At 34.1% G+C, this 14205-nt stretch overlaps 1 pseudogene; it reads left to right on the forward strand.

The window, feature by feature from the left end:
* The first annotated feature begins 574 nt into the window (after positions 1-574).
* Positions 575-674, forward strand: LOC128776811 (U6 spliceosomal RNA; annotated as a pseudogene).
* The last annotated feature ends 13531 nt before the right edge of the window (positions 675-14205 follow it).

The raw sequence follows: 14205 nt of genomic DNA on the forward strand, positions 1-14205 counted from the left end.
ACAATTCTGAGGAAAATTTTGACAGAAGTTATAGGACTCAAAAGCTAATTCAATCTATTTCAATCCACTTTTAGTAAAATCCTGGCAGAGGGGATCTATTTATCTATATAAGCATTATGTCACTTTTGAAAAAACTACTGTTAAACTAGTTGTATTTCTGAGTCACAGTCAATTTGTCCACAATTCTCTGTATATTTCAACATATTTTGAAACAAAGTGGAAACTAATAAAACATTATATAAATAGTGTCAAAGTTAGTAGTAATCACAAAACTACTATGTGATTATTTGTGTAAATATACATATACACACAAACTAGACATACGCCTATTATGTTTATATGTATAATACATACATTCACACTTTCATATGGTTGCCAAATAAAGTTTTTCATTAGTGCATCCTCATTGCTACCGCAGTGAACAAAAGACAAAAACTCTTGCACTGATTAAGCTTATATTTAATTATATAGATAAGCAACAAAGTATTCCCAGAACCAAAGGAATGATCAAAAATATAATTACGATTAGCTCCAATTAACAGCTATAAATCATGGAATTACAATGACTTTGTTCTTGCTTTGGCAGCACATATACCAAAACTGAAATGACACAGAGAAAATAAGCATGGCCCAATACAAGGCTGAGAAGCAAATTCGTGTTGTTCCATATTAAGAAAAAAAGAAAATGGTAACTATATGTGGGGATAGATATTTTCATTAGCTTGATTGTGCCAATTATTTTACAATGCATATGTATATCAAAACAAGTTGCACACCTGAAATATATACAGTCTTTATTTGTCAATTATACATCAACAAAGATGAGAAAAAATATTTTACTTATGCTGCTACCACTATTCATTCTGCCATGACAAATATGGCGTACCAACATTTATATTGTTCCATTTACTATGCTCCTTTATATATGTCATCAGGCTCATATTCTCAACAACCTGAATAGGTATATATTGTTATTGCCCTTTTATTGATAAGAAAAGAAAGGCTCAGAGCTTATCAATGTCTGATATCTAAAAGAAGGTAATGGGAATAGCAGTAAATATAAAGAAAGAGCAATGTCTGTATATAAGACAATTAGTTCAAAAGGCATATTGTATTTGGATATGTTAGGTGCTAAAAATACAAATATAGATATGATTTTAAGACCTATGTTCTAGATATATATGGAAACAATAATTATGACATAACATAATATATGGTAAGTTATACATTGTTGAAGGTAAGTGGAAATGACTCATTACCAAATCTTAAAATATACTTAAAAACTTTTTTAAATGTTTATTTATTTTTAAGAGATATAGATGGGGGGTGGGGAAGGGCAGAGAGAGAGGGAGACACAGAATCTGAAGAAGGCTCCAGGCTCCGAGCTGTCAGCAGAGAGCCTGACAGGGGGCTTGAGCCCACGAACTGTGAAATCATGACCTGAGCCGAAGTCAAGTGCCCCTAACTTAAAATAAAGTCTAAAAAATAATGATGACATTAGTTATTTTAACTTTGGTAACTGTACATACTTACTTTCTTTTTCTTTTTCTTTTTAACGTTTATTTATTTTTGAGACAGAGAGAGACAAAGCATGAGTGGGGGAGGGTCAGAGAAAGAGGGAGACACAGAATCTGAAACACGCTCCAGGCTCTGAACTGTCAGTACAGAGCCCAACGTGGCGCTCAAACTCACAGACGGCAAGATCATGACCTGAGCCAAAGTCGGACGCTTAACCGACTGAGCCACTCAGGCGCCCCCCCCCCCCTTTTTTTTTAATTTGAGAGAGAGAGAGACAGAGACAGAAAGAGAAAGAGAGAGAAAGAGTGCTCAGAGGAGAGGGGCAGAGGGAGAGAGAAAGAATCCTAAGCAGGATACATGCTCCGCGTGGAGCCCGTTGTGGGCTTTCTTCCCATGATCCTGGAATCATGCCCTGAGCTGAAATCAAGAGGCAAACACTCAACCAACTGAGGCGCCCCAGTAACTGTACATAAATTATATATATATATATATATATATATATATATATATATATACATATATATATACACATATATATAATTAGGTATAGATTAGATAGATTAGATCAATTATATATATATATACATATGTATGTATATATATGTATGTATATATATGTATATATATATACATATATATATACATATATATAATTAGGTATAGATTAGATAGATTAGATCAATTATATATATATGTATATATATATATACATATATATATAATTAGATATAGACCAACCATCAGAGCACTAGAGAAAGAAAAGAGGTAAGAAAAGAGAAAGAGAAAGAGAGAGAAAATACATTACTACTTCTTAACTCAAGTTATTACAAATGATTAAATTTAATAAAGACTAAAGCATTTTACAAAATAATGAAATAAAAAATAATTCAGCTTATTTTTTTCTGAAATTGGGGGTGGTAATTTAATCTTCTGTAGTAATTACAAAGAAGAGAAGAGCCACAATTCTTACCAAAATTTGATGGATAGCTGCCAAGTACGCTGGCATCTGGTTTACATTGTCTTCCTTTTTGCTTTTGTTTTTTACAGTCTTTTAATATCTTTATACTGATAGCTCTTTCAATGATCAATAATTAGAATAACAGGATTAAATCACCAAACACTTGAGTAGCTGACAACATGAAATAGAAATACACACTACAATGAAATAACTAGCATTGGAAAAAATAAAATTATAAAAATTCATTCAAATGATAGAATAGATACAATTAATATCAAGAGAGAAAGATGATAAAACATTTTGACTACTTAAAATAACAAGAGTCTAGAGAAAAAAATTGCTTTTGAGAAAATGCAATTGATAATATAACTTCCAAGTTGAAAAAAGGAATTGTCTGTGTATCAGTAAACTGGACAAAGTGAGAATATCTAGATGCAAACATAAAAAGATATAAATAGAAATAATAGATATTTAGATAGATAGATAACAGATAGCAAAGAGATGGGAATTGGGAGAGGACATTCAGTTATGTGAAAGATAGACATAGAAAGAAAACACTCACAGACTTGGGGTTGTAAAAGTCAGAAGCACTGGATTTATCTCAAGAACTTAGAAAAAGCAGGGGCGCCTGGGTGACTCAGTCGGTTCAGCATCCGACTTCAGCTCAGGTCCTGATCTCACACTCCGTGAGCCCAAGCCCAGTGTTGGGCTCTGTGCTGATAGCTCAGAGCCTAGAGCCTGCTTCAGATTCTGTGTCTCCCTCTCTCTCTGCCCCTCCCCTGCTCATGCTCTGTCTCTCTCTGTCTCAAAAATGAATAATAATTAAAAAATTAAAGAAAGAACTTAGAAAAAGCAACAAAAATTAGGAAAAAAAATGATACATATGTGCACAGTGATTAGGAGCATATTCCGAAAAGAAAGTCCAGAAATCAAGCTAAGAGGTGGTTAGTTCTTTGAAAAGATCAATAAAATTGACAAACTTTCGAGATGGATGTCACCTAAACTTTTGTAATTATTTCCAATATACACATCTATCAACTCATTATGTTTTATATCTTAAACAAATACAATGTTATATAACAAGTAAATCTCAACAAAACTGGACACAACAAATAAAATTGAGAAAACACTGGAAAAATTGTTTTAAAAAATAAGAGAAGGAACAAATACCAAAAATCAGGACCAAAAATGAGAAGCAATTATACACCAGGTGCCAGCAATCCTTTTTTCCTTTTTTAAAGGATCAGATGGTAAATATTTTAGGCTTCTTGTTGTCACAACTCAACCTCTTGGTCTAACTACTCAAACTGTTTCTGCTGTTGTGGCATAAAAATAGTTATAGACAATATGTAAATGATTGACCATGGCTATGTTCCAGAACGCTTTATTTATAAAAACTGGCTGACTCACAAGCCACAAGTTGCTGACTGCAGTTTTTTTTTTAAGAGAATTCAAGAGTAATTAATATTGCATGTCAACTACACTCAAAGAGCAAAATTTTTAAAAATTTAAAAATAAAATGAATAGGTTTCTTTTTAAGAAATATATAATTCAAGAAACTTATAAACTACTTTTGTGGATAATATATATACTAAAAGATAAATCAGGACATATTAAAACTTTTAGCACAATAAATTTGAAATGTACATAAAATACACAATTGTCTAGAACATGTATTTTTCCAAAAGTAACCTAAAGTTAAATAGAAAAGCAGAATTGTCTATAGCAAATCCATTCATCTCATAAAGATCATTTCCCGCCTTGATGGCTTTACTGGTAGATTGTTCTAAACATGAGGCAATAATTCCAATATTACATATAATTTTTTGAGCATAAAGCAGGAGGGAATACATTCCAATTCTCTTTATTTATTTAATTTATTTTTTAAGACAGAGAGCAGTCAGGGAGGGGAAGAGGGAGACTGGGAGACAGAATCCAAAGCAGGCTTCACACTGTCAGTGCAGAACCCAATGCAAGGCTCAAACTCACCAACTGTGAGATCATGACCGGAGCCAAAATCAAGCGTCAGACACTCAACCAACGAGCCAACCAGGCACCCCATTCTAATTCTTTTTATGAAGCTACACTAACCTTGATATCAAAACTTTCCAGGCTGGTAAAAGAAAATTAAAGTCAATCTAATTTATTTTTTTAAAAAAGAAAATCTTAAAGATTATCAAGCATAAATCAACAATGCATTTAAAAAAATGTGGCATCATGGACAAAAAGGTTTATTCCAACAAACCGTGGAAAGCAATGGTGGCTTCATACGAAATTATCAATCAATGTGTTGCACTGAAACAAAAGAATTAACAAAATTATAAGCTTACTTTATGCCATGGTCTTAAACAAAATAAACCTTATATTTATCAACCTACAAATAATGGAGAATATGCTGAACTTGATGAAGTCTGTTTTCAAAAATCCTTTGAAAAACATAATACTTAATGATGAAATGCTAAAATATTTTCTTTGAGATTGGGGATAAGATAAACATAAATATCGTAAATAATTCTAAATTTATCATACTGGAGATCTTAGACATGGCGGCAAGATTTTTTAAATTAAGAAAATGATTAGAAAAGGGAGAACAAATGGTCATATCATGGAAGCTATTTTTATGCACACAGAAAATTCAAAGAATCATTAGATATGTTGTGCTAATTAATAACAACTTTTACCAAGATTCTTTGACACAAACTCATATGTGAAAATCAACTGCATTTCTATATATGAGCTACAAACACTAAGTAAAATACCACAGATACAACAATAGAATTGTAAAATCAAGTTATTAAGAATAAGTCTAACAAAAAGTCTTCCAGATCTTCTAGAAAACAACAAAAAGCTTATTGACAATAATTAAAGATGACACAAATGCATTGAGAGTTTTGCCATTATTAGGTTGGAAAAGAAGTTAAAGAAGTCATTTCTCCTCTAAGTTCATCTTTATCATCAATCCATCCCAAGCAAAAGCTCGGCAAGATTTTATTTAAATATCAAGCTAATTCAATAAGAAATGTTAAATATAAAAATGTCCAGTATGTAGTATGTAGTCTCTTAAAGAAAATAATAAATTGGGGACTGTATTATAAAATATAAAAATACAGTGTGGTATTAGAAAAACAATAGATAAATAGATCAATGGAATGGAATATATAGACCATAATAAGAAAAATGCTTATATGGCACATGGTATTTGGGAGAGGTGTACCACAGATCAGTGATGCGAGATGGATTTGTCAAGAAGTGGTGCTGGTAAAACTGATTATGCCAATGAAAAACAATTAAATTGACCTCTTAACTCACACCGTATATAACAAGTTCTCCTTCAGGGAATAAATATTTAATGTAAAAGGTAGGCAAGAATTGCATAAAAATAAAGAAAAATGCATTCTACGTGTGCTTTATGAAAGGTGAAATCTAAGTGCTCAACCTGTATGTAATCAGAAAAATGCACATGAAAATGTTATTAGATACTGTATACACAACAGCTTGATACAAATGAAAGTCTTAAAACAGCAACTTTTGGCAAAGATAGAATATTGAGAATTTTGTATTTTTAAATGCTGAGAATGGAAATTGCTATTTCCATTTTTGTAAAGAATTTTGCATTACCTACTAATATTGAAGATAATTATATACTCTGATCAGGAAGTGAATTCTAATCCTAGGTTTGCATGTATATGTTCATTAAGAAGAATAAAAGAGAACATTTACAGAGTCAATCATATACTCAAAACAGTGCAAATATTCATCACCAGTATAATGTGATATATTAATACCATGAAATACTACATTATAGAAAATATTAAGGTATTTTATTTAGATACATCAATATGGTATTCTCTCACAACATAATAATGAATGACATGATGTCGCAAAATAATGCATGCAGCATGATTTGGTTTAACTAAAGTTTAAAAACACAAAAAGTAATTTAAATAGCTTGTAAAAATTAATAGATACTAAATCTATACAGATAATCATGGAAGTTATTTTAACAAAATTCAGGATATCGATTGCCTTTAAAATGTAAAAAAAGGGTTATTCTCATTAAGGGGCTTCTAAGACACCAGCCACATTCAATATATTTTAAATGTTTTCAGTTATTGTCTTTGAGAGTGTGTGAGTAGGGGAGGAGCAGAGAGAGAGAGAGAATGGGGACAGAGGATGTGAAGCCGACTCTGTGCTGACAGCAGAGAGCCCCATGAGGGGCTGGAACTCATGAACAGTGAGATCATGACCTGAGCTGAAGTCCAAGGTTCAACTGACTGAGCCGCCCAGGCACCCCTACATTCAATGTTTTAAACTAGTGTTGGTTACACAGGCATTTGCTTTAAGGTTATTATAGTCATAGTATATAATATATATTATATGATCCCTGTATTATTTCATATATACGCTTATATAGAGAGTAAAATAACCTTGGTTTACAGGAATAATGCATTCCAGAAACACGTTTGTAATTCAAAGCACTTGCATATCAAAGCGAACTTTAAAAACTGTTGGCTCCCTTGAGATCATGTGATGTTCAGCGTCAGGTACTAGTTGTATTGTAAGACATAGCTTGTTCACCTTCCAGGTGGGGCCGGGAGCCACCATGTCCCACGGCTCCAAGCAGCCCTTCCTGGCCACTGCATGAGTGCGACATCCCCTCCCCGAGCCCAATCGGGGCTGCAGCCCAGCCCCCGCCCGTCCTGTCCGAATTCCTGGGCCCCCCCAGGGTCTTGACTCCCCCCCCACACACACCCCAGTTAGGACCTCCCCGGCCTCTTCCCCCACCCCTGCTGCTCCCCAGCCCAGCCCCTCCCAGGGGTCCCTGCCGCCCCTCTTGTGCTCCTGCCCCGTCCTGCGAATAATGACCCCATTGGTGTATTGTAAAACATAGCTTGTTTATTATGTTAAAATCTATTAGAAATGTTTGCTCATCTTGTGTAACACTTGCAGAACAAGTTACTCGCAATCCAAAGTTTTACTGTATGTGAAAGTAAAATATACTAAGCAAATTGTATCTAAGGGAAATATATATATCAACAGGCATATCAGAAAAAAAAGTAGAATTTGTGGCAAAAAAGAGAAACACTTATAAAGGAAAAAAAAGTATTTCATATTTATAAAAGTACATGGATTAGCCAACATTGATACCAGAAACATTTACCTAAATGGAGATAAATTAAATGGAGTACATAGGAAAAAGCGGGTCTTAAATTTCAATTTCACTAAGCAGAAAAGACTTATGTGGATGCTTTTAATACACACACATGCATACACACACACATATTTTGCTATGCTTTTTGTTCTCTTTTTCTCCCACCAAACAATGTGTCCTCACCATATTTCCATTATTCATATTAAAAATTGTACAGATTCAGTTCAGGAGGTCTCATCTGAGGACATTTACCTGTCACTCAGCTGTCTCAGTACGCTGGGGCTCTGCCCAGCTGTTTCCTGATAATTTTATTCTTTTCTTCCTGGGTTAGAGCCGATGTTTTCTGAATGCTGTACATCCTTTATAATATATTACTCTTATATTCATGGAACATAGTACTAAGTAAGTTTCTCCAAAACAGGTGCACAGAAGGAAAATAGTTTGAATATCTAAAAAAGTTTGTTTTTTTTAACTCTTGAAAAAAATTGGTTGACTATGTTTACAGTCTTAAAATAATTTTCCTCTCAAATTTGGAGATTTTATTTGTTTTCTCTGATACAAACTGTTGATGGTAAAAGTTGTTCCCTAAACTATCCACATTGCTCTTAAGGGGACAGATGGTCGTTTTCCATTTCTCTCAGACATAATGTTACATTTGGCAACATATATTGATCAAGTGGTTACATTGTGGAAGTTTTATTTTATTTTTTTTCTGATGCCCAAATCTACAAGAGAATCACCAGCTCATTCCAGATACTGTTCAAATTATTTAACAAATTTTCTCTGGGCCTTTGCTACTGATGTTCACTACCGGTTGTTCTTTATGATTTATGGGGTTCTGCTTTTATTGGTTCTTGTCAAAGATTCTGGGGTATTGGTTTATTTGCATAGAGTATGACACTAGGTTTTGATGTCCAGCTTAAGCAACTATTTTCTAGACGAAACTTGAATTAAGATTTGTGTTTTTTAAAAATTTTTTAAATGTTTTTTATTTATTCTTGAGAGAGAGAGACAGAGACAGAGCACGAGTCGGGGAGGGGCAGAGTGAGAGAGGGACACAGAATCGGAAGCAGGCTCCAGGCTCTGAGCTGTCAGCACAGAGCCTAACGTGGGGCTGGAACCCACGAACCGTGAGATCATGACCTGAGCCCAGGACGTTTTACTGACTGAGCCACCCAGGCGCCCCTAAAATTTGTGTTTTTAGCCTCACTTTTCACTGTCTACTTTTTTTGTTGTTTTTGTTTTGTTTTGCTCACAGCATCCCAAGCAGTTTGGATTCCCCTTCCACTAGAAACCCACATGTGTATGTTCTTGGTGTCTGCCTCCTATACTTCTTTATATTTCCTGATATTCTTTAATCTCCTTTCCTTCTTCCAGAAATTTGTTGAAGCCTCTTGAACGCTTAAGACCTTTCTCATTTCCTATGCTGTTATATTTAATTTCCTTTTGTACTTCATTTACAACTTTGCATAGCTGCATGGGAGATGTAGTCATATTTTTCAAACTAAATGTAAAAATATGTTGTTTTAAAATGTGAATAGCAGTCAAATTTCTAATAATTGAGCAATAGTTGAGGCTATTCATTTAATTTTCATTGACATTTCTCTCTCTGCAAGAAAAATTGGTGCTCTCTTTCCATAAGACAGTACTAAGAGATAATGCCTACTTGCTCAGATATAGAAATATAGTTTTCCAGGAAATTGGAGACCATCTTATTCTCAAGATAGACTCCTTCTATAAAAACTCACAATAAACAGCTGTATAGATAAGAATTACTTTTATTTTGCAGCTAAAAAATAAATTTCAAATAGCTATCCTAATTGGATGTATTATTAATGAAATACCCTTTCTATGATAAAAATTCTTAGAAAGCAGATCAGATTGAATTATCAAGGTTGCTTACAAAATATGGATTCTACTAAAGGAAGAAAGGCTATTGGCTTTCAATGAGCATTCATTCTGAAAAGGATGTGATCAGATGTCTCTACAGATGTCATAAGACTAGTCTATACAGTGTCCCTTTTCTCTTGACAACTCTTCATAATCATTGCCTACTTTATTCTTTCTGTAGACCAGTTCTCTCTGGTCTGATGCTCTTTAGATACATTTATAATTGTGAAAAATTTTAGTAAAAAAAAAAAAATAAATAAACCTGTTGGTTCACTTTATTTAATTTTATTAGAGAAGTTTAGATAAGATTTTGTGCCAGTGATACAGCTGTGCCGATGTAGTCCAGGTGTATTCCAACCCCACCTTACTGGAATTCAGTCCTAGTCCCATGATTATACTTGAGTGGCCAACAATTGTTTTCCTCCATATTTGTGTGAAATAGTTTTGGATTCCGTTAAAACTTCAGTTGCCATGATGATGTGTAAGTTTCACTTTTGATTTCTTAAAAGTTAACTATATAGCTGACTCTTGGACAACATGGGTGTGAACTGCATAGGTCCACTTTTATGCAGATTTTGTTGTTATTGTTAAATGCAGTAACTGTAATTTCCCCTCCTTATGATTTTCTTAAAGACATTTTCTTTTCTCTAGCTTACTCTGTTGTATGAATATAGTATATAATACATATAATATATACAATATGTGTTTACCTAATGTATATGTTATTGGTAAGGCTTCCAGTCAACAGTAAGCTTTTAGCAGTTAAGTTTTTGGTGAATCAAAAGTTATACATGAATTTTTTATTATGGTAGGGTTCAATGCCCCTCACCCCTGTATTATTCAGAGGTCAACTGTATTATCATATTTGGTAATATCTTAGTTTTGCATTCAATATTCAATATTCATCTAGTCACTATCATATCCTCCATATTTTTATAGAGGTGAAGTGAAATTTGTGGCTTTTCTAATTTTTACCATGTTGTCTAATAAAAAATCACTCAATGTCAATTTTTTTAATCTATTTTTTTCTGGTTAGAGTCCCCTCTCTAGTTTCTTATATAATCTATCGTTGCCTCAAAACTGATTTAAGTGGTAACAACAATAATCTTAGCTATTTCTCTGTTTCCCACAATAAATGTAGCATCTGAGCCCCACTTCTGAGAAATGTATCACCCTTTAAAATAACATTTATCATTTCTATAACACACCAAAACATTTTGCATACTAAAATAGTAAAACATTCTTGATCACTTTTAATAGTCATATCGTCAGAAACAAGGGACACAGGCTGACTTTCAACGTGAGCATTGGAGCTATCAATACTTATAAAACAATTCTCTTTAAGGAGACGCAAACAATGCAGCACAAGGTCATTCTATCAGTGAAGGAAGATCAATTCAAAGATGAAATGAACATGGATTTCCATTCTCAGAGCTTTTTTTTTTAAAAAGAAGTTATAAAATGCTAATTCCTGGGTTTAGACTACAGTCTTGCTACATAAGTGTTGCAGATTGGATGTTTGTATCTCCATACATTCATACATTGAAGACCCAGTCCCCAATGTGATGGCATTCGGAGGTGGGTCATTTAAAAGGTAATTAGGTCATTTATGGTGAAACCCTCATGAATAGAATTAGTGCTCTTCACAGGAAAGACACAAGAGAGATGATCTATTTCCACCATGTAAACACATAGCTGTCTGAAACCTTGGAAGTGAGCTCTTATCAATAATTGAATCTGCTGGAACCCTTAATCTTGGACTTGCCAGTCTCTAGAACTGTAAGGTAAGTTTCTGTTGTTTAAGCAACCCAGTCTGTATTTTCTAAAGCAGCCTGAGCTAAGACCATAAGTCTTCAGAATTTATATATATTTTTAGTCTTTAAAAAATAATTTGTGAGAACATTTGACTGCAAGAAAGCTGCTGTCCATTTCAAATAACACATATTTTACACTGAAAGCCATTTACTTCTTAAACCCAAAGTCTACATTATTGCTTTTATAAATGTTTAGTCTATATTTGGGTATAAATAAAATGTACAAAGTCATGGGCTCGTGTTTAACATCTCAAAAACTTCTGAAAAAAAAGCTAAAATTCCCCTTTTTTTCCATTTTATCTTTTCTGTAATGTTTCTTTATAGTCTTCCAAATTTGATAACTTTTTTTTTCTGTTTGTTACACTATTTTACTTAGAAGGACAAGAGTATAGATCAGGCAAATAATATGTACAAGTTTACTCTACCTTGATTACATTCCTGCTTTATTCCAGTTGCCATAAAATGTATTATGTAAAATAGACTTGAAAATATATATTTTACAGTCAACTTTTATTTGGTTGTAAAAATAGAAACATCAGAATAAAATATAAATAGATAATAAGCTTTACTTGTGAGCCTCTCCATCTTTTCAAGTGGATCAGGTAGACGGATGGCACTTTAAATAACATGTTAAATTTAGAGAGAGAATACATTAAATAGAAAAGAAAGTAGTGGAAAATAGGAAAGCCTTTCCATTAAGGGTTTCAGATATGAAATGTTCTATTCAGACACAGACTAAGCCTAAAATGAGAGATATTTTTTTTAACTGAAAGAGCTAGAGAGTAATTAAAGGTAATTGGCATGTTATTATTCTTAAAAGGTTCCCTTTTCTGTGCTAAGAATACCAGGGAACAATTGAATAGATAAAAAGCGAACTATAAATTGCCAAATAGATCTTTTGTATAACAATGCAGCTCTCTAGACAAAAGATATTTCAAAACCATGAAAAAGAGGGAGGTGTATTTGCCTGATTGGCCCCACATCCCTCCTGACCACAGTGAAGTGGCCCCAGATTTTTAAACTCACAGCCTTAGGAGCCATCTTAGTAGGTTAAGAGGGACTCAGAAGTGAATGAGATCAACCTGAGGGAGACCAGTTGGTTGCCAGAATTTAACATTAGGTAAGTAGAAAATCACTTGATAAATGAAATTGAAAGCTGAATAAATACTTTTATTTAAGAATACCTATGGCAGATTGAGGCTGTTAACATTATTGATCCAATCTGGGGGGCCCTCCCTCTTGCCCTTTCTCTATCCGAACCTGCATATTTTTTCTCAGAATTGGATCAATACACGTTCTCATTATGAAGCCATTTATTTACTACCCTACCCTTCAATGAACTCTTTTGTAAAGACTTCTATCCTACCTGCAGTCAATCCAGTGGCACACTATTCCTCTCTTTAGTTTCTCAGACCAACTAAGACTCCCTCTAATTAATCTAATCTTAATCTAATTAAAATATAACCCCTTCCTCATGTATTCTCTCTAAAACAAGATTTTTTTTTCCTGATTCATAAATTTACCAAATTCATTTAAAGATAGTTCTTATGAACCTCCACTACTTCCTCTATTTTGAAGGCAAAAGTGGTTTTCCGTGTTTTGTTCATTTGCCTCATCTTTTCTTTATGGCTTCTTTCTTAAAGACTTCAGGTATATTTTATTTATGGGCATCACAACTTGTTAACTAAAAGTTCAGTTGAAGCACTGGAGTAAAAAGGTTTTTTTTCAGGGGCTCCTGGGTGGCTCAGTCGGTTAAGGGTCTGACTCTTGGTTTCCGCTCAGGTCATGATCTCGGTTTGTGAGGTTGGACACTGAGTGGGGCTCTGCCTTGTTGGCACAGAGCCTGCTTGGCATTCTCTCTTTTCCTCTCTCTCTGCCCCTCCCCTACTAGCGCTGTCTCTGTCTCTCTCAAATAATAAGTAAATAAACTTTTAAAAATAAAGCTTTGGGGTTTTTTTTTCATGCTGTACATGGCCCCGGGCATTTATCAGAAGTAAAGGGTTCTTCACTGCAACGGCCCTCCTTATACCACTTTCATACCACTTAGTTCTGACACTGTTTTTAGTGTTAACTGTTCGATTTAGTGTATACTGTTCGATTACATGCACTTTCAAATCATTTCTACAGCATTATTGAGATATAATCAACATCCAAAAAAATGGCACACATTTAGATTTTTTTTTTTAACGTTTATTTATTTTTGAGACAGAGAGAGACAGAGCATGAACGGGGGAGGGGCAGAGAGAGAGGGAGACACAGAATTGGAAGCAGGCTCCAGGCTCCGAGCCATCAGCCCAGAGCCCGACGCGGGGCTCGAACTCACGGACCGCGAGATCGTGACCTGAGCTGAAGTCGGACGCTTAACCGACTGAGCCACCCAGGCGCCCAAAAAATGGCACACGTTTAATGTACACAGTTTGTTGAGTTTGGGCACACACAGACACACACACTTGTACTTTCACCACAGTTAAGGTAGTAAACATATCCACAACTTCCAGAAGTTCCCTTGTGTCCTTTTGATTTTTTGTGTGGTAAGAACACTTGAAACCTACCCTCTTAATACACTTTTTAGTGCACAACACTATACTGTGAACTATAGGCTCCACATTGTACAGCAGATACCCAGAATTTATTCACCTTGTATAACTATAATTTTGTATTCCTTGAATAATATAAGACTAAAACGTAGCTCTTGAAACAACTCACAGGATCCAAAATTAAAGTCATGCATGAATGAAAGACTGATTTATATGTGGATATTTTACATTTAATCATCAACTTGATGAGGACAAATTTAATATATTTATTATCAACCACATTATAAGACATAATCATAAGGCATGTTTCTTTCTATGTTTTAGGATTGTGTTGAA

The sequence above is a fragment of the Panthera pardus genome, unplaced genomic scaffold, assembly GCF_024362965.1.
Source record: "Panthera pardus isolate Hobbes unplaced genomic scaffold, ASM2436296v1 HiC_scaffold_13, whole genome shotgun sequence".
NCBI classification, from domain to species: Eukaryota; Metazoa; Chordata; class Mammalia; order Carnivora; family Felidae; genus Panthera; species Panthera pardus.